Below are 24,923 nucleotides of genomic sequence, written 5' to 3' on the forward strand. Positions count from 1 at the left end.
TCCCAGAAGAGGGAACATTAATATACACGTGCATTAACATTTTACACCCCGTACACCCATCTTCGGCTGTGCAGTTTGCTGTGCAGAAGGTGCAGCAGCAGCAGCAGGTACCTTCATTCCCACCGATGTGTATTGTTTTCGTACACCGATGTCGCCGATGTTCCGTAACAGCGGGCCCAAACAAATGCGGCTGGTTTCGTGATGCTGGCTCACGGTCAAACAACGGGTTACAGCAAAAACAACCGTCATAAACAACCGTCCGTGCCTGCCGGCAACAGCGGAGCCTCACGACAACAAAGAGCAAAAGCGACGACAGCCCGCCAGACACGGCCCATCAGAAGAAATAGAGATTTTCTGTTGTACGGCATACGGCGTTGTTGAAGGAGTGGAGAGTAATGGATAAAATTTAAATAACCAGCCATCCGACATCGATGTCGATTATGTGCGTTTTGTTAAAGCTTTCTTTTTTTTCTAATATACTGAGGTAATTGAAGAAATTGAGTCATGCTTTGGAGGCTGGAGTTGAAAAGTTCCAGCTTTTCAGCTTTTGAAATTCTTACCTGGACAGAAACTCCAAACATTCTCGGGGTTTCAATGCGCCGTAACAGTACTACATCTCATGATATTAGTCAAAAAAGGGTAGGCAATGTAACGTCCTATGAAGCACACGAGCAATCATGTTTATCGAACTTTAGGAATCTCCGCTTAAACTAATACTGCTTACTCACAAGTTCGCCAGGTGATACGGATCTCAACACAAAAAAAAAAAAACCCAAGGCTCTCTCCCCTAGAACGCATCGTAAGCGGTTCCCGTTTCACGTTGGCCAAACGCTTTCATGCGGCAAATGAAATGCAGCCTCAGATTTATCTGTACGATCGAAGAACCGACCGGCGCAAAAGCTTCACCTTCGATCGCTAAAACACTGAGCCACACCAACCAACCTCCCAAAAGGGGGTGGCGTACCTAGCGGTTCGGGAAAAGTTCAACAGCATTAACCGAAATGAGCCGAACCGAACGGAACGATTCCCTCCACCATTCTTGAGACTTTCCACGTTCTAAAGCTGACGGACACACACTGGTTCCGTGGATCCTGCCTGGAGCTCTCAGAACGTAATAAAACTGGCCAACTTTACAGTGACCTGCAATTACCTGCGGAGGTTCTTCCCGGTAGCTCCGGTACTGAACCTTCCTCCATATGAGTCGTCCATATTGCGTTCTTCACTTCCTTCATCTCCAACGGGGAATGGCACGTATTACTGGTTAGGAGGGACATCATGCTTACAACCGGTAAGCGCTGTACAGATAATTGACCATCGACACGACCATCCATCCATTCTATTCGCGGGCACGATTATTACGAGATAATGCGAGCAATGCGTAATCACACACACTCCCATTTGTTTTCTCTCCCCCTCGAGCTCCGGTAACGGTGGGTCCGTTATTTGGGCATGTGATGATCGTCGACCATTTAGAACCACAATCGGGTGCGATCAGTAGAAGTTTTTTGTTTTCCGCTTTTGTTATTCCCTTTTCATGGCTAAAACCATAAATGTGTTTAAAATCTGTCTACAGAGGACGGCAGGCGGCTATTTTGGAAGTACCGTTCTGCGGTTTACATGTAGAGTTCCTCGGCGAACCTTTCAAACCATCGCCTAAGTCTGACATATTACATCGTATTAGAATTTTTTATGACGTGAAATTACCCAGAGTAATTGAAGATGCTTTGAGCGGTTTCAAAAAAAAAAAAACCGTCCAACAATAACAAACTATCTTCGTAGTGCTAGTTGACCTTATGAAGATGAGATCAAGGTTTTAAAGACACAAGATTTGAGGCTTTCGATGGAACCGACGAGTGTACATATGCTGCGCTAACGATCATTTGTAGATGATTGCTCCCGATGATCAGCGTGGAAATGTGTATGATGGTCAACTTTTCTTAATGGTGATCATGGTGAGCAACACAGAAAATGAGATCTTAAGTTGGATGAATTGTATAAAACCTCCTACTGCATCACTGCAACAGTCTAGCAAATTTAAATTATAATTATCTCTTACTTTCCTGTTTCTGTGCGTGTCACGGAACAAATAAGTTCCACCGAACAAATCACCTCTTACAAATGAATCTTCTCTCTCTGATCCTCGTCTAACGATGTAAGATGTGGATCATTAGCTTAGGGCGGCACATAAAAAGTATTTCCCAGCTCCAAAGTGTTGTCTTTCACTAATCCCCGAGAGGAAACGACGGAAATCACACTCCCTCGAGGGTCGAGAATTGGGGACGATAGAGTCTTCACCTCATCTCGGCAAGTCTTCCACAAAATTGTGTTTGATCTCGCAATGATCGCGATCGTTTCCAGTTGTCGTACGGTTATCACACTTCTGGAAGAAGACATATGGGAGTGACATACGCCCGGGAGTAGCTTGCCACATCTTCCTCCCAATCGCTAGCCTTCCCCAATAGCCGTGAACCACCACGAGGGTTTTGCTTGTTTTGCTGATGATTAAAACATAACACAACCACAATATTAATGGTTTCCGTTACGGAGACAGAGAGTGAAAGCGATAGAAGCCGATCTCTTCGTTAGAACAATATTTGCGACACATGTGTAGAGCAAATAATTTGCGTTCCTTTAAACGAACTACATATGCCAGCTTGAAAAACCTCCACTGATTCTGCTGTTGGAAGGGAACACCAAAAATCCACCAATCTTCATCTCTTGGCTACCAGTTACGCAATGTCGATGCGGTGTACCGTCCTGACGTGAAAGGGAAATGGGAAAGATCTCTCCAACAGCTCCGCATGTGCTTAACTGCTTTCACGCGCCAACGCCAGTGCACCCGGATGACGGGAGTCCCGGTCGCGGACGGTAAACCCACTAATCAAGTGACGACGCACCGACCCCAGCCAGCACGCACATTGATCGCACCGATCGCGGTTTGGCTGTTAATTTGAATTTTAGTAACTTGTGCTCCTGACCGTATCTGAAGTGTTTCTCCTACGGCCTCAAGCACACACACACACACACGCCCGCAGTGTCAACTTCTGTTCGTGTGTGCGCGCGTGGTGAACGTGCGTGGGAGAGATAGAATTTCCAAATATAAACACAAACAACCTCGCTTCAGCCTATCTGGGAACGAAATTGTGAAGTCTTGTTTCCATATTTGGAGCAGATTCAAAGGAAGGAGTTCCATGCTGTCCGCATGTTGCTAGCATCCGGAAAGAGAGGCCAGCCAGCACCAAAAACTGTAACGTCGTTCCGTTCACGTCCCTCCAAACATTCGTATTGATCAGGGATCGGCAAGTGTGTTCTAAGGTTTGAATCAAAATAGTTGATCGAGCTTCTTGGAAGAAGATATTCCGGAGGAGCTATATTCATGATTTTGATGTTGAAAATTACTCTGACATATTATTAAATTGTTCGAACTTTATTCTAATGGAGCGACCCGTATGCGGTGTTGATCGCTGGATACGGCAATACCAAACCCATCTGGGATGATTCCCCGTACGTTGGATTGACTATCCAGTCAAGGAAGCCACTAATTCCCGACCAAGAGCTGTCGAGGTTAAAGAGCCAAAAAATACTTTCGAATAGAACTTGACCAGCCGTTCTGATCATGGGACGGTCCGTTGGCAGTTGTGATATCGGCGCCGAACTTCACACGGCAGGACCGGTGATCAAATCCTATCCGCCTTCCCTAATGCAGATCTGACTGTCTTGCTACAGGTCGAATCAAGTCAAGGTGTGTCAGAAATGGCAGGACGAGATCTTTCGAAGTTTGTAGTGCCAAAGAAAAAGAAGAAGAATATTCTAATTAATTAGATCTTATCACTCTGGTACAAGAAAAAAAGTTAAACAAATCAACCATTTGTTTGACGATCCCTGGGGCTGGTGATATAGATTTTTCTCGGCAGGCTATTCCCTCCTGTGGATAACTATCTGTGCTTTTTTCTGGGATTTTTCAACATCGTTCGAAACAAGAACACTCCCACACACCATGCAGGGTTTTCCTCTATTCTCAAAAATAAATAAATAAGCAGGAGCTATTTAAAAGCTTTAACGATCCCTCTTCTTAATGGAGTTACTTATTGAAGACTAATAAATCCAGCTGCATGCGGTGTAGTGATTTGTTCCAGCAAGGTAACCCAATTCATTCTGTACAAAATTTGCCCTGTCTATGTGTGATCATGCTTAATTTGTATCTTAATAGTGATCAAATATCTACGCTTTGGATCATTAATCACTAGCAACGGTTTAGCTTGACGAGTAGCGTGATGAGTCTCATGAATGACCCATCGGTCCACCAGTGTCCACCGGCAGCAACAATGTATCGCCACACTTTTCGCCAAACACTTCCAACACGGGAGAAAGTTGTCTCGGGAAAAACATATTCCACCGCGTTAATAAAAAGTGGTTTAAAGCGTGGAAGAGAAAAAGGGGGAAAAGTGTTCCACCTGCAGCAGTACTCGCTTGTGTACGAAGATCAGGTTAAGCAGGTTCATCACTGGTGCGAATGCGATTGAACTGATGGCTAAGAAACGCTTTTGTAATGTTCAATATGCTCTTCGAATAACATACATCCAGGATGTCCAGGAGGCTAGTAATGACAAATGCATCATTTTCCGAATGTTTCAACATTTTTTTGTGAAAGTATCACTGAATCATATTGTGTCTCGATGATTCAACGGACGGGATGAGCCGTGCAAACTCTCTTGCCCATAATGTTCCACAGACATATAACGATTATTTCGCGTCGGTAAGGGACGGCGCACCACTTTAGCGTTAACCCACTCCGTGGGTCAGCTCGCTATGCACTTACGCACATAAAATACATTATCGGGCGGGATACCAGTGCCCAGTACCACCCTCCGAACAAAGGTGTCAATAAGCGATCTCCGGTCCGCGCACTCTCAGTTGGCTTATAAAATATGAAAATCATTGGGCTTGTGTTCATTGTTGGAAAATTAAATAGACGCACCAATCTTTGCGGCCCGAAGCCTACTGGCTGACAGCCCAGCAGTCCTCCACAAGGTAAAGTGCGAGCAAAAATTGTGTTAGTGGAATTGGCAATTGGCAAAGTACTATTTTTTTCCTTGTCCGATTGAAAGGGTTTTCCATCTCTTCGTCGTGCTCGGGGTGTGTCTGGTGTGAATGGTGGTTTACGCCCGAGCTCAGCAAGTTGCTGTTACTTCACGCGCCCGCTTTTGTTGCACTTTTGTCTACTCTGGTGGTTGCTCTGGTGCCTATCAATTTGGATCTTACATAAAATGGCGTTTTCTCACCGGCTGCCACGCTGCCATTGAGAATTAGATAATCAATTCTGTACTCCCTGCTGTGCGTTTGCACATCTGATGATCTGGGCGATCATCTCATCTAGCCGTTTGTCTGTATCCGGACGTATTGTTGCTGTCTTTTATAATTTTGTGTAAGTGTGGTAGACAATTATTTTTGAGTTGAAAGTCCTTGAACACTTAAATAAATTCAAAATCTATCGCTTGACCGCTTGACTGGAGGTACTCACGAAAGACCAGCAACAGAAGCAAAGAAACAAAAAACGCGAATCGCCCTTCGGCCGCCAGGAAGGAAGGTCCATCATCACTGATAAAGCGCCCGTGTCGAAAGCGACTGTGCACATTGATACGGGACCCCGATCGACGCATTGATTACGTGATCATAACATTCGCCTTGGCGTGCCTCAACGACAGGTCCCACAGCAGGAGCAGCAGCAGCAACTTTGCATACGGGGCGAGCATGAGCGCAGAAAACGTAGAAAGATCGTTTCTTGCTTGGTGAGACCAACAGTGGCACGTGGTGTGGAGTGTGTATTGTGCCGGTTGATGACCTCATTTGAAGCTGCTGGTGGGTTGCCGTTGGTAGTAATACGCTGATTAGTGGCCGCGTCGGTCCGCCTTTATCATCGTTTCAATATCACGCACGCACATACTCCAGACTCCATGATCCATGATCCTCTCAATATCGTCCAACGTCAGGTTTGGTCTGGACCGGTTAGTGACAACATGACGCTGACTGAACTTTTTCGCCAGGCCGTGGGTTTCTTTCTCAGTCAGAGCGGGTTTTGTGTATGCAAGGTGAATGGTAATTAGAAATTAAGCTCACTCCACAGACATTGCGTTGCCAGTGGTGTGCAGAACATCTCACGGAACTAAACAAGCGAATGAAGTCGTAGAACAGTACTGAAGAATTGTCTGGACCTAAGTCGGCTAGTTTAGTAAATCTTTCGAGCTCAGAATAGTAAAGTACCAAGTACAAGAGCCGTTTTCGCATACTAAAGGCTTTTGTTTACGCTAGGCACACCACACCGGTTTAATACTTTCGACTTCCATTAGACGGACCTGTCTGCTAGATACGCTTTTTAAGGTGACGCAAGTCTGTTGCGTTTGCGCTCTATCCATTTCTGCTTGATTGATCTTAACCTTCCACCTCCCTTTCGGGGTGTTTCAAAGAAACGTCCTTTCCCCCGGCTTACCCGATAAAAAAAGGGTGATCAACGGCGAAGATTTCAAAATTTGCGCAAAGATCAAGGAAAGCGTACACATGAAGGCAGTGAGTGATCGTGGCCTTAAAAGCATCATCCGTTGGCGCTTCTTGGCGGTGGAGCTGCGCACTAATCATGCTTGGAAGTTTATGATATCTTCCGTCAAAGAATAATTGACTGCGAAACCAACTGCTATCTTCTAAGAAAGTAGTGAAGCCTTGAGCTAGAAACCGAACTGCGGCATCTGCGGTTATCTTGGGCAACTACCGCACATTATTTACGTGCTGGAACCGCGCCGGCACGTTGGGCAACCGGTGCCGAAATAGATGGGTTGTCCAATTAATTAATCCGCTAGCGAATTGGAGGCTTCTGACCTAAATGTGTGCGCACTGGCCGTCGATTTCTAGAGCCCCCCGGGTTCTAGCGAACGGTTGCTGTCGGGGCCGCGTTAGTAGGTGGTGCCTCTCCACTTCACAACTCGTCGAGAGCACAGTAAACAAACACGCCAACTCAGGTCCATTAGCGGAACGGTCCGCGGCGGCAAGAACCTCTTCCCGGCCTACTTTTTATGCTGTACCGATCGTGTGCACACTGTCGATCGATATCGGTCAGCATTTCAGTACGCTCGATTGAGCAGCTTCGCCAGACCGCAGACCGCTTGCAAGCCGGGCTTCAGAGAGACGCTGGCACGAATCTGGACGATGTTCGTGTAGCTTTTCTGAAACGGTTCTGAACACACAAGCCGGAAAACAGGTAACGGTTCTGGAAAAGTATGGACATCAACACGATAAGCATATGCACCAACGCACGGGACTGGAGCGGTCCACACAGTTTTGCGGGACTGTTTGCTGAAAGCCGATCTGCTTGTGCCATAAGCTTGGGCTCACAAGCTTATTGAGTTCTGAGAACTGTTTGGGGCTTGGAGGTTTTGCAACCTCCAATCGTTAAAATAGCAACTGCCTTCAGTTCAGTTACACGAGGTCGCCGTGGGATTAAACCGGAGATGAAATTTCATCCCAAAACTTCGACTGTGATGGATGGTGACAGCTTAAAACTTCCGATCAGCTTGGTGTACAATTTCAATTAACTACCGACATCCGTGCTTTAGTGCTATATTTAACTAACCAAACCCGCCGATCAGTGCAGTGGATCAGTGCATCTCTTTGTCGTCTCGTATATTGCTTTGAAATCTTCTACATAAAGTCTTGAAGTGCGACAGCATTCCAGTGGAAAATCCTAGCGCGCTCTGTCAAGACGTTTAAATTATGAATCAATCACCTTCTCATCCGACAAAGCGTTACAAAGCAATCGTTTCGTCTTTTCCGGGAGGAATGTAATGCTGTACGGAAAAAGTGCCACCAAAAAAAAACAAAACCAAAAACATTCCAATTGCTGGTACTACAGCCCGCAAATTGTTCAACCGGATGGTATGTCGTACAAACAGCATTTGGCACATGCCATTTGCATAGAAACCATCTATCTTAAGCCGGCACAAAGAGGACGGTATACGGTGGAAGATGCTAACACGCTGTAAACTATAGCTCGCAGCGAATATCATGGGAGCGGCACGGTCTTCAAGATGTCTTCAAGACGCCATTCACAGGAGAGGCCTAGGTTTGTCTGATCTTCCGAACATTGGCGCATCATCGGCTACGTTGTTGGTGAATTTGCAGACAACGAACGTGCTGCCTAACTAGATAGGGAAAGAATGTTCCAGCCATCCGAGGCAAGCTCTCAGAGACAGCTGCACTGGAACTCAGTTTAATTGCTGTACTTGCTGGTGTTGAATTATGTTTACTGTACATTCGCTTTCTAGACTCTAACAGGGTCTTGATCGCGTCTCGAGTAGCAGCAGCTTGAACGGTTGAGAATCGATCATTTCTTCTAGGAAAATGTACTTAATTCTCTTTTAATTCTTTCCGGATGTTATGCGGTTTTGTTGTTGTCTGTTGTCTGCATGGAAAAGCATGGACTAGGTTGGATCGATCGGATGTTGCAAATAACAATCGTATATAGTTCATTTGTCCTCGTTTTCGTTTATTGGTTAGGTTTCACGTATTTAATTAAAATAAATATATCATTGGAAGCGATGCTCGATGTTTATAATCACTTGGAATGTATTCCTCTCAATGAATATCAATTTTTCGTAGAAAGTAGCTAAATAAGAAGGTCCAGTCGGCAGTTAAACAGCTATTTCGCAACTCTCGCTCGCTCATACGTGGATTGTATCAATCTTCAAGATTTGCCCAACGCGTTATCCTCCTTTTTTTTTGCCTCCCGCCTGCCCTATCAGTTTCCCCTGATTTCAATCCATTCGCTTCCCGCAATACTTCCGAATCTAATGCCGACATCCACAAACCTTCCCACGTGTTCAAAATACGATGGCCACCATCAGTGTTTGCTGATGCTACAAGCAGCAGCAGCAATTCCCAGACTCGGCTAGACATCATGATACACACAAACCCTCGCGCACATACGCACCGAAGTCCAATCTTTTCCCTTTTTACGCACCGGCTTTAACAGAAAGCAGCAAAATGGTTGAAATTAATACGATTGTTGCACTCGTAAATTGATGTAAATCCATTAAACTTGTTAACGCTGCTCGATTTAAGCGCAATGTTGTTACGGGAGGGCCATGCCACACGATCTTCACCTAGCGTGCCGGTTACTCCGATGCATACTACTACTTCCTTCGCCAGAGGTGAAAGTGTTTGCCTGTGTGTGTGTGTCATGCTGTGCGCAGCGTTCCGCTGGCATCTTTCGCATCACGTACCCCCGGGCGGGCGGATTATACGTTGTGCGCGTCTTTGACGCTTATAAGAAGAGCTGCAACGATTTCGCACAGTAAGGTACAGTTTTGCTCGCTTTTCACTCCACTGCATACTGTTACTTCAGCTGTGTGTCGCTGTGTTTTCTGAGTTGGATGGTGATGATCGTATCTAGCGGATCTCACACAATCTCTGCTGAAATTGTTTAGATTTTCCCCGTTCACTCCATAAACATCATCGTGATGCTGTTGAGAGCTGGGTGCTGCTTCTTGCCAGCGGTGGAGTACACACGCGGCCAGGGTTGTTGTTATTTTCTTTAATTAATTTCCCTGACCGCGCGCGCGCGCCTGTTGATAGAAAGTGGCCAATAAAGTTAAAAGCATCCACGTTTACTACCGATGACGATGGTGATGATGATGACAAAAATCAATTCGAAGGCGATTGTTTAATTTCTTTTCCTATTTTATTTTATTTTATTGCTTTGCAAACTTTCGATCGTTTCGTTACGATCGCTTGCATCCCCGCTGCTGTGGATGGTCGCATAATATCCGGGCGGAAAACAAGACCAAAGCACTTAAACCTCATTCAAAATAATGTCAAATAGGTGCGTTGGAATGGAGCTAATATTTGAATTGGTTATGTGTAGTAAAAAAAAATCCCAGAACATCCCAGAGGACGTTAGGAGAGAAGATCTTCGGCTTCGCCTTTGGCCTTACAACCTCGAGAGGTCCTTGAAAGGTCCTATAGTGACAGGCTTCCTTGACTAGCTTATACACTTAGCAGGATAGTTAGTAGTGCGTATGAAGATACTTATGAAATATTCGGCCCAGATGTGTGAAGACCGGTGCTGCTACTGCCTTGGCCACCGGATCGCTCCATACAGACAAGGTCACTTCTCCCAAACAAACCGACTCTCGAATCACCGGAATAAAGCTCAACAAATAATTGCCTCACCATGTTTAACTCCGTATGTGGTTCGGTTGTTGCGGCCTCCGTTGTTGTTCCCATTGTATCTCTACAATGACCGGCCGGCCGGTTAACTACGCAACAAATTTCCCTTCCCGATCACATTATAATATGTGTGCGTGTGTGAGTACCGTTTTATGTTGTATGACCACATGAAAGCGCACCCTAACCTCACTTCTGCACCCTTGATGGACAGAGTCCATGCCTAGCCCGAATATTAAACGGTACAATGACCTGCGGATGACGCCGGGAAAGACGACCACACCAGACCAGACTGTTAAAGTGACCGTCACGATTGAGCGGCACACTTTTGTAGCAGTGATTTTAGTTTAGTTTAGTTTTCCTCCTATTGCTCCGCTTCGGCGGGAGAAATTTCGGACCATTATACTGTGCTGTGTGGTACGATGACAGTTGGATTTAATGCATCGCGATTGAACGAAAATTGAGCGAAACGGACGAGTTTGAGGTTTTCTTTGACAGAGATCACAATTACTTACGGTTGTAATGCCAATTTTTATGGCTATTTAATATCCTCACTAAATTTGCTTTTAATGTTCGTTAGAAATCGGGGTAATTTAGGAAGCATTTTACTGTCAACACTAAGTCTCCTCATTTCACCATTACCTCAAGTGTTATTCTTATGTCTTTAGGATGTGTGTAATTTGAGTGAAAGTTTATTAGCCACATGCAAAATCACTTTATAACGCTATATAATAAAGAAAGTATCTTCATCTTAAATGAGAGCTAATTTAACCAAAAAAATTTGTTTCCTTAACGCTGCTCATCGTTTAAGACGTTTGTCGCGTTGGATGCAACACCTTCGAGCAACACCTACCTTGAGCGCGGGCAGTGAAGAGCCGAGATAACATACAGGAAGCAATTTACAAAGCACTAAAATCCTTTAATACGTTTAAAAAGGTCTCCCCCCGACGCACAGAAAGCGCACTGGGGAGTAATTAAGTTACTGCGGGAAGCAGTCACCGCGTGGCGTTCTGTTTACGACAGAATGCAAAAGACAACAAGCTTACCTCCGCGGGTAGTGTAGAGGTGTAGTGCGAGCATGATGGTCAACATTAACGCCACCCGGGCAGAGCCGCCGGTGTAGACGATCTCACGTGCCACACGCCTGCTCTTCGTGTTGCGTCGAGCGCTGTTCGATTTGTTGTTCGTTTGAGCAAGCTCGTCTGTGTCGGTGTCTCTGCTCACTGGTTTCCCTTTCCCCTGGTATCGTGGGAACAGCGTATATTACAACACTGTGTCAACGTCACCTGCGTACGTACCTTCAGCATGGCAGCAGACCAGACCCTCCGCACCAGAGGGTGTTTTCTGCAAGGCAGGTTGAAGGCCGACCTGTGACCGGATCTTTTGCCGGTCGAGGTTGTGTCTGGTGAAGGATTGCTCGATGCATGTTGTATGGAGTACGTGATATGTAGCTGTTATTACGGTTTAACTACGCTCCTATAGAACAAGTTTCCTTCGTTAACTGAAGCTTTTTACTTTCTAATGAAAGCTTTAAAATATTTTCCAAGTTTGAGATATGATCGGATAGCAGGATAGAGATCGATGGAACAAAATTGACATACCAACGGGGGAACGTTTTTTAAGGTTAGTTTGAGGGAAATATCTATTGTTCTTGAAGCATGTGCTGCCGTTGCTACCGGATCTTGGTACATCTCGTGCTTGTATGTATGTGCAGATTCAAAATCCTGTTCTGATAGGAAACTTTTCTTCTAAAAATACTTGTCGCGACGAGCGAAGCTGATATTGTATAGAACATTTATATTGCCAGGACTCACATACGTCTCTAGGGCATGGTCTCTGTTTAAAACTGAAGAAAACCCCTTTGCCGCCCTCGAGAGGAAGATGCGCAGAGTGATTTTTGGCACCGCATGTGTGGAAGGACTATGGAGGAGCCACTACAATGACAAAGTCCTTTCAGGCCTTCCACATGGACAGAGGAGGCGTGGTAGACTAAACCCAAACTGAGATAGAGTGCTGGCTTGGATGCGCACGCCAGAACGATCAGGATAATGAATTGGCAGATGATGGCGCTTCACTGTGAACAATATAGAAGTTTGTTGCAGTTGACCAAAACTTCCTCCGAATCGGTTGTAGGCCCTGATAAGTAATATGAAGTAATTACCAGACAATGATGTCTTTATTCCTGGAGAATTTAATGATGACGTTCAATAAGATTCGACCTAGAGTTAAAATTCACTCAAATGTTCTCAATCGTCATCGTGGTTGGGTGGCTATTTCTAGCCTTTTGATCCACTTTTTATTGAAACTTTCACAAATATTTTCTCAAATATTCAAAGAGTAAACTATTATATCTACAAACGTATTTTTTTATTGAACAGTTCGATCACTTTTCAAACCCATCTCTGTCTCGTGCATGGCTCAAACAAACTTCGCCATGCAATAACATCCTTTCACTTTCTTTTAAAACTTACAAAAAAATAAAATTAAAAAGCGCTCCAATACAAAAACGGAAAAACAAGCTCAACAAAAGCAATCAACGATGAAAATAAAATTGATACACACAAAAACGGGAGCGATTTGTGTTGGGCTAAAGCTCGAACTGTGTAAATCAGCTCTCGTTAACTGGTCGCCGTTTGCCGATGGGGTTGATCAATACCGGACTTCCGGGGTTATTTTCGTCATTTCAATCATCCCTCATCAACCCACCAAACCACCATCCAATATACGAGCATTACGCTGTAAGCTTGATTCGTGTAAGATTTATGTTAAAAAAAAGGAATTCACTAACCATAAGCCGTAAGGAGCGTGCGGTGTGGCCAGCTCGAGTTATGAGGTCCTACCTCGCGTGTGCCCATTTAAAGGGCCCATAGTTACGCTACACGAGCGGACTATGGCACTCCTCACTGATTGGTGGAGGCAGGGGATTTGATTTAGCACCAGCACCAAGCTGTCAAACTCCCTGCCAAACCTGTCAATAGCAAATACCGATCTGCCCAGTTGATTGGAGAACGGGCCAGACAAGGGGGGGTCAGTATTATCGAACACCTAAACTATTCGCTTGCAATTCTGAACGTCGCCGTACCTTACTGTCCAAACATTGTGCTTTTATGCATTTTCCTTTCATTTGATTTATCTTTTCCTTCTCTTCGCAGGGTGTGTCGTGCAAGGAACGTGGACGAATCAACGTAATTAGTAAGAGGATCACCACTATTACTGCTCCAGCGATCGGAACAGCAGTCCCTACCCTACCCTTGCTATCACTGTGGTACGTAATTTTCGACTCAACAACCGAGGTCAATATTTGACGTTTATCTTTACAAATCGTTCCCAACGGTAGCCGGTAGGATATTGAATCTTCCGGCTGTATACCTCGTATGCGTTTGAGTATCTGTGTATAGCACACAACGAGAGCGGAAGTATTTGTCTGTTGTTGGTGGCAGACCTTGGTTCGTTGCGACCGTTCTGTTTTTACGCAGCATAAATCGGTCGGTCACCCGTTAACGACGGTTTGTGTTTTGCGTCCGTCCGAGATTCGATCGTTATAAATGTCCGGTGGGAACATGATTTTATGATGAGAATTGTTTGCTCTTTGCAGCTTCCTTTTAGGAAAGATTTATTGTCTTCACGAATGATAAATAATGAGGCGGAAATGTGGTTTCATTAATATGGAGACAACATTATTTACTCCCCGAGCGTGGAAATCAGCTCTTAGTGCAGGAGTTTATCTTAACTAAATTTGATGATTTGTCTGCTTCATATATTTTGTTTGTAATCGGTACGTAGGTCGTAAAATGGACATAAAATTATACATTAAACCGAACCGATTTTAATGTATTAATTCAAATATTTGTTTCTTAACTGGCGAACACAGGAAATCAAAATTGCCTTTTTATAGCAAGTTTTGCAACCTGAATACCGAACATGCCTGTCTGTCCAACACCCGGCTAGCGTTAAACAGATGCGTCCACAGACGCACTTTCCCTCAACAGATCTCCGGACATCCATCGTCTCCGACTCTACCTTGGAGTGTTTATGACTGACTGGAGATTAAAAGCAATTTTCAATTTTAACACTCACCAACACATTTGCCGAAACGTTCAAACTGCATCGGACGACGGATTTCGTTCTACTCCAAATAATCCCCTACCCTGCAAGCCAACGTGATGAGATCAGATTGTGATGCCGTCCTGTCTCCCATTTGCATGTGCTCCGAGCTCAGCGGCCCGTAAGTTATGGCCGGGGTCGGAGGATGGGTTTCCCTGCGTTTTTTTTCTTCTCTATTTTGTCCAACGGCCACGGGGTGGTCTTTGAAATAGATCGTCCAATTGCTTCGTCGTTGCGAAACAAACAGCAGCAGACTCTCGATGGATGCAACCGATGAACAACTGGCCATCAATTCGGTAGACGATGATGGTGTTTTGATTTTTCGTAACATGTTCGCGATCGTGCACGTTTTATTTGGGAGATGGGTCGTGGTGGGTTTTTTTTTTACTTATTGGGAGCTCTTTCGGGAAGATGATGGTTGGTATGCCGCGGGATCCTATGCGTGATCTTCACGCTACGCACCCGCGCTTACTTTTCGACTGACGAAAATGGCCAACAGTTAGGAAGCAGCATGGTAGGTTGTTGTTTCGAAAGTAGCATTAAGTTTACGAGCCGGTATCATATCCAAGCACAACCCGATTAAATGGCGTGGAATTTCAAATGTGTGCATCAAACGGTCTATCGACATCGTACGAGTTGGAAAGATCGTTTGAGGCTTTAAGATAAACAGTTTAAGTAACGAGCATTCGTTGACAAAAATAGACTGATCTTCATACCATGACTCAAAGTTCTAGCAATCCACCAAGCTTTATGCCGCGTCTTTTGTGTTATTTTTCTTATGTATAGACAAAACGTTGCTGTTATGTATAGACAAACGATGTTATCAGCTAATTTGGAGAATCAATAGTTAGAAAACAGAGATCTCTTTCATCAGTTTTGATGGTACTAAGATTCATCCCTGAAGTTAAAAGTGGAAAATAGTGATCAATTTCCGGAATAAACGTTTACAAAAAAAATGAGTTCTACAATATCTTCTCACTTCTGAAGAACGTCGAGATCATCTAACAGAGGATCCAACGAATCTACATCAGCAGAAACTCATGAAGGATAACCAAAAAGAAATAGAAGAGACTCGAAACTGACTTCAGTATCTACCAAGCAAACCTCGATTGGAGGACCAACCATCCAACCATCCTATAGCCACCAGACTTAATATCAACTAACGAAAAGATCTAAGGCTCAGAAAAAGATCGCCCAGGAATAAATACTCTCTTTTCTCTTCTTCGCCTAATGACCTTCTTATAGGTAATATTCTGGCTATGCTTGATAATACCACCTTTTTGTATAGTCAAGCCCTCATTACAGTGGGCGGTTCGGAACGGATTTTAACTCTGATCCTGCCGTGTGGTGACCGGTTCCGCTTTCGCCTATCCGTACGAGCCGTCTCAAGAAGAGATGGCAATATTCTTATTAAATGCTTCCTGGATCTAGAATTCAAGCTAAATTCAATTGAATATTATTTTTATTTGAATTGTAGATAAGTTCGTCGACTAATTTTATAGCCGCAAAATTAACGGTCTTGTACAAACGTTGTTTAGCTTAGAGTTTATAAGAACAGCAGAAACTATAGGGACGCGCACAAGTCTCTAGAGCAGAAACAACTGGTTTTTTAAAGTGAATTGTCCAATTATCCTCATTAATCACATTAGACGTCTGTTCGAATTGAACACCGACCTGAAAACCTGGTGAGATTGAATAAAATTTCGCGGTTGACCAATTAAGCATAGACGACGCAAAATAAATGTAGGTTACTTTACCTATTAAATTATTTAAAACCCACCAAAATAGCGATAGTTCGATAAAGGTTTAATCCTTGTGTCACACACGTGCCGATCAACCCTCCTTTACTTCTTCCGCCTCATAATTAATTGAACGCACTTTAATTTATTTTATGAGCTGACTTAAGTCTGTTCCGTTGCTTAGCTTAATCGGTGAAGTGGATATGATGCGTGCTTGGATCATTACTGTGACTGGGCTCGCAGTTTACTGGGTTCCACGTTTGATAAATCTTTTTAATTGAATTTCATCAACAATCTCGTGTCCAAGGAAGGCGCAAAACAAAACCACACATAAATCAACACGAAAATCCACAGTACCACTGGTGTGCGATATCAGTTTTCCATCGTTATCAATGTTCCTCCCTGCCAAAATGACGATCGCGAAAAGCATCGGGGAAAAGGAACGACCCAAGCAACGGTTTGAGTTTATGAGAAACAGCCCAAACAAAAACACGAAAACAGGTACGATGGCCCCTCGATGGATGACCTCTTTTCTGAAAGTTTGTGTGTGTTTTTTTTGGCTTACTTCAAACGTTATCTTTTCCACTTCGCCATGATAAATGGCTGCATGGTGGGTACAGTTTTCCACCACAGTGTAACATCACGCTCGAAAAAGTTGGTGGTCTCACTGGTGCGCGGATCCCGGGTGGTGATGACCTGCTTCGGTCTTCGAACATGGATAGGTAGGTTTATCGCTTGTTTGGTTGACCAGTTTTTGCGCACTGGATGTGGCTTGTCTGGTGGTGATGAGGATTCATTTTAAAGTGCCTTCTTCACTAACTTGTACATTGAAATATAGAAACCAATATCACACAAAAAATAGAACCTCAATAAACAGCTCAAACTCCAAAATTAAATTCAAATTTCCTTCCTCAGATATCTTGACATGACTCACATGGTTCGATGAATCCACAAGAGAGCATTCTGTGATGTACATCACTCACAACAATAAAGGAACCTTTTAGGACAAGAATGCACGGCGGCAAACACACGCTAAATCCTGTTTTGCAAAGACCCTGGTACTTCGATGAGCTGTTTTATTTGAGGCATCTTTATTGGCCACTTTTCTTGGCTTACTCATGCCCTCGTGCCAGTCGGGGATTATCTTTTACACTTTGCTGCTTCATTGCTGGCAAAGTGTTGTGACGTACCCGTGTGGGGTTTCCATTTTGATTGTAAATGCACACAATTTATTCGTCGCCCAGTGTTATTTTGTGAGTTTTTTTCTATAATTACACCATCGCGCCTCCGGTACATGCCCAATAAAAGGTACCAAACTGGAATGCCATAGCTGCTTGGTCGTTGTCCGTCTTGCTAACACTGCTCGTTAGTAGACATGTTTGTTTCAGCAAGAAAACACGACCACATGACGGAAGAAAGCAACAAACAGGCAGCAGCAAGAGTCCAACCACAATCTCCTCCTCCTTCAACGAGCGTCAAGTGGGATAGAAGCTATTTTGGCCGAATGGTGGTAATATATGGGTGCAAAATAATTTATTCCCACCTCGCGACCATCCGTAGCACGGTCGAGTGAGTTGAGTGAGCGATACGGAGCAAACACACACACACGTACACCCTGGAAGAAGAAGCAGAAGACGTAGCGTAGCGTTCCGTTTGCTTTCCCAGACCAGCGGCCATGAGTCATCCACGTTGTGTTCCGTTCCGCGGTACTGACCTACCGATGGTCATTTTTGCGCGTATGCGTTGTACTCTTGACTCTTGTCCCTTGTGACGGCTGACGGCTGATAGGAAGCGGTACTTGCAGTGTGGAACGACTTAGCCCGCACGTCTGGTTTCTGTCGATTGCTGATGCATCGTTATCGGGGACTGGGCGCTGGAACGCAAGCGAGACCGCCAAAAAGAACGACAAAGGTTCTGAAGTTGTTAGAGGCTTGAGAGACGGGCATCCGGGACAGAACTGCAGTAATTTGGAGAAGATAAGAGCAACGCTTACAATTGATCGATTGCGTCGACATTTGCTTGTCTTGGTCTCGAACATTTTGTTGTTTCATTGATTGTGTTCCACAAATTGCAATCGGTGATATTTGGGGAACTACCTGAGTAAGCATTAGGCGGAAGTGCTTGGATCAAGCGGATTCTTCTTAACGATCTCTTAGGTAATGCCTACCACTTCTGGCTTACTGGACTCAATGATACCGCGAAGTTGGATAGTCAGTCCTCACTACGGGGGAACGGTCCGGATGGGATTTGAACCCCGATCCTGCCATGTGAAGACCGCCCCACCTGGCTTCAAGCGCCTACACCTGGTAAACATGTCTGCTAGAGATATTGACGACATCACTGTGTCATATTCCATAAAATATGATAATGCCCTCCATGTGGAGGGCATGAAAGTACTTTGCAGGCAGGGTCGTTTGGTGCCATTCTCATGACATAAGCAGCCTAACAGAGCCTAGCGAGTCTGCCCAGCAACCTGGAGTACTGTGGAATACACAGATAAACTAGCGATCATTCCCGAAGATTGTTGCACGCAGGGCTCATATCTTTCGAGGGCTCTGATCCTACCAAATGTTCTCGATACTAGTACTCCATCTATCTACATCCGACAAGAGTGGTTTTAAGAAATCGAGAAACAAATACTATGTAGTTGTTTGTTCAATTAAAATATTAATTGTTTGTTCTGCTCCAACAGCTCCATATTTTATCTCAATTAAATTCTCTCTGCTTTGCTTTGCCAAAACCACGCACCCGACCCGATTGGCCGACTTTTTGAATATCCATTTGCAAAACAGTACTTCCCCAAACCTCCACCGTAATGTTGCTGTTCATCCAGCAATTTTGTTTCAATAGTGGCCAATAATAGAAATCAGATTTAGGTCATTTCTATACGGCTGTCTGGATCTAAAGAAGGCGCAGCGCCTGAGCAGAACGGTATTTTACTGCCGAACCTGGTCAAACAGAAGGAAACCTTCCGCTCGAAGCAAACAAACATGCGAAGCGAGAGTGTTGTGCGTGCGTGCAATTGTTTTCTTCACTCTTCAATGACCATCCGGCCACGGGTCCGTGTGTGTGGCCATATGCTCACGCCTGTGCATCGTCCGGTAACTGGAAGTGGTAAGTTTTTCCGTACTTTCCCTTCCGACAGCTCTACCGGCTAGCCTCTGGTGTTGCGTTAAATTTTCCGAATTCACTTTCGCTAAAATCAAGCATCTAAATGGCATTTCGGCAAACACAAAAGCATGTGCTCAGTAATGATGGTGCCCCGCGCCTAGCATACACCGGATGGTAGCGTGCCAACAAACGGTGGGAGAAGGAGCGGCCCCCATGTCCTCTACATATTCTAAAGCAGAATTGGTGGAGGGATTGTTTTCGCGATCGTGAAAATGCATTTCCCGTGGTGGCGAACGGTCGGTCGTGGAGGTGGTCCGTGTAGGAATAGCACAAATTGGAAAGTTGGCCCATCCAACCACGACCCAACGCCAAGTGGCAAAAGGCGGGGTGGCAAGATCAGGAGAAGAATAAATCGTACAAGAAAATCGTCTCCCCAGACACGTCGCCGAAAGGCACCACCAACTGGACGACGGACCTGTGGAGGCTTGCTCGGCACTGATCGACACCACGATCAGTTCACGTTTTGCGCACCTCGTTTTTATCGTTGTGCGAGATGCGACTGCCAAAATGTTGTACCGTTGTGTTCCTTTCCATTTTTGGACAGCTACTGGTGCTTCCATATGCCATTGCGCGGTTCCATCCCATTTCATGCTCCGAAAACTCATCCGTCAACCTTGTGACCCAATTTCTGGTCACGTTTTGTGCTTGCGATGCAGGGAATCAACCGAAGAGGAGAATTGGCGTCCACCTTCCAGCCCGTTCTTCGTCCTACTTTCCGAGGCTGTTCCCGTATGTACACGATATTCCATTAATTAGATTAATGATATTTGCAAGACAAGATCCCCGATTCCCGGGGATCCAGTCGGCGCACTCCGGATTGCAAACATCACCAAACCCGTCTCAGAAGTTCTCCTCGGATGACTTCCAACCGAGGGACGAGCGGTTGGTAGACAGAAACAGGTCAGCAAGGTAGTGGTGTCGCTGGTGTTGTTGGAGCATGTCACGTACCTTGCTGGTACTGATGCCTCGAGCAACAAGCCTGCTGAACCTTCGCCAATGGCAGAAGTGATCGCCGAGGGGGGCTTTTAAAAGAAAGGGACATACTCACCCCGATAAAACCTGATTCCCTCGAAACCACCTCGCGCACTTCCTGGACGACGATAAGTTGCTTCCATTTGCAGCTTTCAATCACCACCAGACCACTTCGTTCTCCAGACGAAGAAGCAGCACACATACACTTCCTGATACGCTGTTTCCCCGAGGAACAAAAACTGGTTTTACAGCTCATCCCTTTCGGTTTCGTCACAACCTAGCCCTTTAGACAGCAGGATCTGCTGGGTGGGCTTGCTGTTTGTGGGCTACGTTGTCTAGGCTGTCCATTGCTTGCACCAGCGATGTGTTAATTGCAGCTCTTAACTGTCTTTGACGAATCAGGTGGTCGCGTCTTCCGCATCCAGCTACCGCCCGGTAGCCGCCACGTGCCACACAGATAGGTTCTCCTTCCCAAATGCTCCAAGCCGGACCACCACCACCATCACGGTGCGCGTTGCTGATCGAGCGCGCGTGAAAATGTTAATTATCACAATTCTGTTACGCGCGTGCGGAAGTGCATGAAAATTGTGCCTGTTTCACCGTTCATTCCGTACCACCGAGCTGTGCTTTTGTTGCTTGTTTTTTTTTTCATTTTCTAAGCCTTCTCTGGAAAATTTTGCATATGATCGCGTACGATCGATGCCACCAACAGCATCGTTGGCATTGAATTCGGGAGGCAAAACACAACGGACGGACGGAAAAAAATGGATGCCGCCGAAACTAATTGTGCCGTATAATCCGGTAATGGAGTTATTAAAGGCCGTGTAATAACCATGAAATAGACATGTGAGAGTGGGATGGTAAAATATGAGCCTGTTTCGATGTTCGATGTTAGAACCGGAAACGTTCGAAAGCGACTTATTGGACGGTTTCTGTTGGGTCACTTGCCAGTTGCTCGAGATGTCTCCGATGTTGGAAACAATGCAAACTGGTATGGTATCAGGTTGACCTGGAATCTGTTCCCGGTTCCTCAATTCTTTCTCGAATTAAAGTCAAGCATTAGAGAGTCAAGGGCTAGTTTTCCCTTTTCAGTAATCCAAATACGCTTCGATTTACACTCTACGTTACGCGTTTGTTTTTGCTTAACACCATTACAAATCTAGCTCGGACCTTCTGGAGTATTATCGGAAGTGAGACTCAGCAATTTGAAGATCACTTTCATTTGATTCCAAAGCTACAAAGGTATAGCAGAGGTTTCTCACTTATGTTTTCACTGGGGAACTGGAGGATCGGTATGAGTCGTAGGTAGCGTAACGAAAATCTGGCATACTCGCTGAATAACGCTTTAAGTTGATCAACTGACCGCAAAAAAGCGTTACTCGAGTTCTCAAAATATTCTTAAAATTTTTTGTTTCTTTCTTTCGTCCAGGTATGTGAGGTAGAGATCGTAAGACAAGCTTCTGTATAGTGAAAACACTCTCGTGGGTGACCCTTTTTGCTTCCAGCACCTAACTCGTCTTTGCACGTGCCTACCCCATGACTCCACGATCGCTGTGCACTTCAGAGTTATCTGCGTGTGCTGCCGAGTGTTCCGGTTGCAAAGTTTGCTCAGCATTTATCTCGGCTACACTGCCACCCTGACAGTGGCCACGCTGAATCACGCTCGAAAGGCACACTTACTTATCGTCGGGAAACAATAGCAATTTCTTTGCCACAACTGCGCATCTACGGTTGAAGATGAAGCACCAGGCCTGCTCCTATTAAAAAGAGCATGGCGAGGTGGCGAAAACAAGAGAGAAACATCTCTTCAGATCGCGCAATAATGGACACCGGAATCTGTTGGAACCACTAGATCCGAAACCCTCCCCAACGGCGTTGTTGATCTTGTTGAAGAATTGTTTAACTTTCAACACCATCCATGCATGTGTGTGTGTGGCGCGCTTAACCACCCCGGTGCTTCCCGGTTTGGCTGGCCTCTCGTTCTTCGCGGTGCTTTAACTTTCTTTTCGCCGGTGACGCGACCTCCTGCTCAGTTCCGTTTAGCTTCCGGTGCCTTTTCTCGTGGCGTCATCTGCGTGTTGCTACTGGGCGGAGACACGTTGCTGCGCGGCCAGACTGACCTGTAGGCGTGCGGGAAGTTGCGTAATGTGTTTCATGCTTGCTTTCCTCTCTTTCGGGAAGCTTTTTCTTTTGGCGGGTGGGTTGAGTCACGCACATTTTGAAATTAATCTTTTGCTTGAATATTGCCACAAGAATTATTCATGTATCCACAAAAGCCTCAGAAGAGAATTGGACAAGACTCACTTGCTAGATGTCGATCGGTGTGTACCTAATAGTGTTTAAATGCTCAGCAATTTGTCGCATGCACTTGGTCAGGGTTATGTAACACGGTCGGACATGATGCCCTGTGTACCTGTCGTTCGCGTTACCTCTTCGGCCAGACAAAACGGTGCACGTCGCGTGTCCCTTTTGCCTAGCAAAAACCCATCACACCCTTACTCCGAATAGCTCTTTTTACCAAACTGGGCGGACCTAATCGACGTTTGGCACTTCGCACTAGCCGCCGGTACGTACATGGAAACCAAACCATCTCCATTCGATGATGTAAATGACAAGTTCAACCTTAGCCAGTGGCGAGCGTGAGCATGCCAACGGTGTGTGTATCTCTGTACGGCTGTAATAATCCCTGCTCGCTATGGGAATAAAAGTAAAATCGATCATCACATCGCGGTGCCCGGAATGTGTCGATTACGGCACGGCGGCGCGGCACTGAAACGAACGGTTACCATAAACGTTTACTTCCACCCGAGATGCGACGATCGTGCAGAGTGTCTCTTAGTGTGCGCGCGGGGCACATGTTGAGCATACGAAATTAGTAGCGCGTAAGTGATGTGTGGTGTTGATCACGCAACTGCGTGGCTACGACATTGGCCATGGGCAGCATTTTAAACCGTAGTCTTAAAGTCTAGCACGAGAAACGCATACCAGTACAAAGATATCTCCAAAACGTTTAGGTTCACTGTTTGGACAAGCAATGGAACAAAATATACGAATCAATTGCTGGTAACGCATCATTTGCAAAGTCACCACTGTTACTGTCAATGTACACGTGGCCCGGAACATAACTGAACCGTAAAACCAACCAATCGGTCCCCTATTAATCGTGCCGCACTCGTTCGAACGCATTGTAGTTCCATGCATTCAAACTTCTGACGACGATTTCAGCACTACCTACGACCTACGACGAGATCTGTCATTTTGAGGTCATGGCTTTTCCGCTTCGGTGGATAATGCCTGATATGCTTTCAAACAACATAGAGTAAGCTCTAATCAAGATCGATAGGATTTGAAAACGTTGCATGCATTTAAATTTATTTGGAGACAGAGTTGCTGAATCTCGCCTTCCGAATTTCTCCTGACACGTCTGCTATTCATTCATTCGTATTTCAATTTGACAGGTCGATTACGCTAATTGGAGCTCTTTAATAACAGAGCACGTTTCCAACGCTATTGATCATCTGATGATCGATCCTACGTGTGTGTGTTTGTTTGTAGAATCACAATTGAGATGGATTGTAAATTATAATTCCATTCATATGAGCCTAATTAGATGCAAAAAAGCTTTTGTGAACCGCGTGACAAATATAAGAACAGTATTCGTAGCGTTCTCCTTCTAATATGGTGAACAAATGAAACTGTATCCGAGATAATGATCAGGTCGCCTAGACTTTGCTCTGGTGGCCTGCGTTTGAGAGGTCGGTCAACGTTTCCATTACTCTGGCACATGAGTCGGTTTAAGTCATGTTGACTGTATCGCCCAGCAGAGTCATCGCTTGGTGGCGGACCAACCCCAAGATGTGTGCCAGTCTTCTACGAAGACCTAGCGTCTTGATGAACCTTGTGTAGATTGGTTTGTCCCAATATCGACAAATTTAACTTGGTAACGCAACTTCTAATCCAAAAATGGGCTCTCAGTCGCTGAAGTCAAGCGTAGAATTTGGGAACGTTTATGCTGTACGCAAGACTAACCATCCTCCAGCATCATCTGCTAAGCAAGGTCAAGATACCCAGTGCAGCTCCGAGCCTCTGGTGGTGGACTACGGATGAAGTATCGTCGTCCAAAATGTAGTTCGTCAGCGAAAAACTAGGTTTTAGAAGTACAAATATGTATCTTTAAACCCAAAATATTTAAATTTTTCAACTACTCAAACACATGATGTATTTATGTTCTTTAATTGAAACCGATCGAATTAAAGTTGATTCAGACAAATGTCTGCATACAATGTCTTATGACCTTCCAACAGATACACTTTCATTCTGAGACCTGCCACAACACAACAGTGCCGCTGGGGAACGTTTTATGATCCATTTATCACAATTTAACTCGAACACCAGATTCCTTTCACTCTTTAGTCTGCTTTTTTGTGGGTCCCTGTTTTATTGAGGTGAGGTTATACGCCTTACAGGGTTTCCGAGAAGAACCAACGATGTGCGAGCGAGATGTCTTATGCTGAGTCTGAGCCTTCCTCGCTGATCGGAATACAGCATTCGAACCGTTTTTTCTTTACCGTAGACATCAGTTTCGGTTGAAGTACATACACGTGCGAAACAAGCACGCCCCCTCGTGTTTAGCATGATGAATGAGAACTATGGTTGGGACAAACCTATGCCACCAAACCCTCCCTCGCCACAGCGTCGTTCGCTTTGACCCCGAACCGAGTTGGG

At 45.1% G+C, this 24,923-nt stretch overlaps 1 protein-coding gene across 5 annotated transcripts in view; it reads left to right on the plus strand.

The window, feature by feature from the left end:
* The window catches only part of LOC118506981 (CDC42 small effector protein homolog), a 29,582-nt gene that overhangs the window by 2,804 nt on the left and 1,855 nt on the right, over positions 1–24,923 (plus strand). For all 5 annotated transcript variants that reach the window (XM_036044845.1, XM_036044848.1, XM_036044844.1 and 2 more), the window contains exon 3: positions 13,365–13,477. The gene's annotated coding sequence lies outside the window, so the exon portion shown is untranslated. The remainder of the gene's footprint in view (positions 1–13,364; positions 13,478–24,923) is intronic.

This window comes from Anopheles stephensi, chromosome 2, assembly GCF_013141755.1.
Source record: "Anopheles stephensi strain Indian chromosome 2, UCI_ANSTEP_V1.0, whole genome shotgun sequence".
Lineage (NCBI taxonomy): Eukaryota > Metazoa > Arthropoda > Insecta > Diptera > Culicidae > Anopheles > Anopheles stephensi.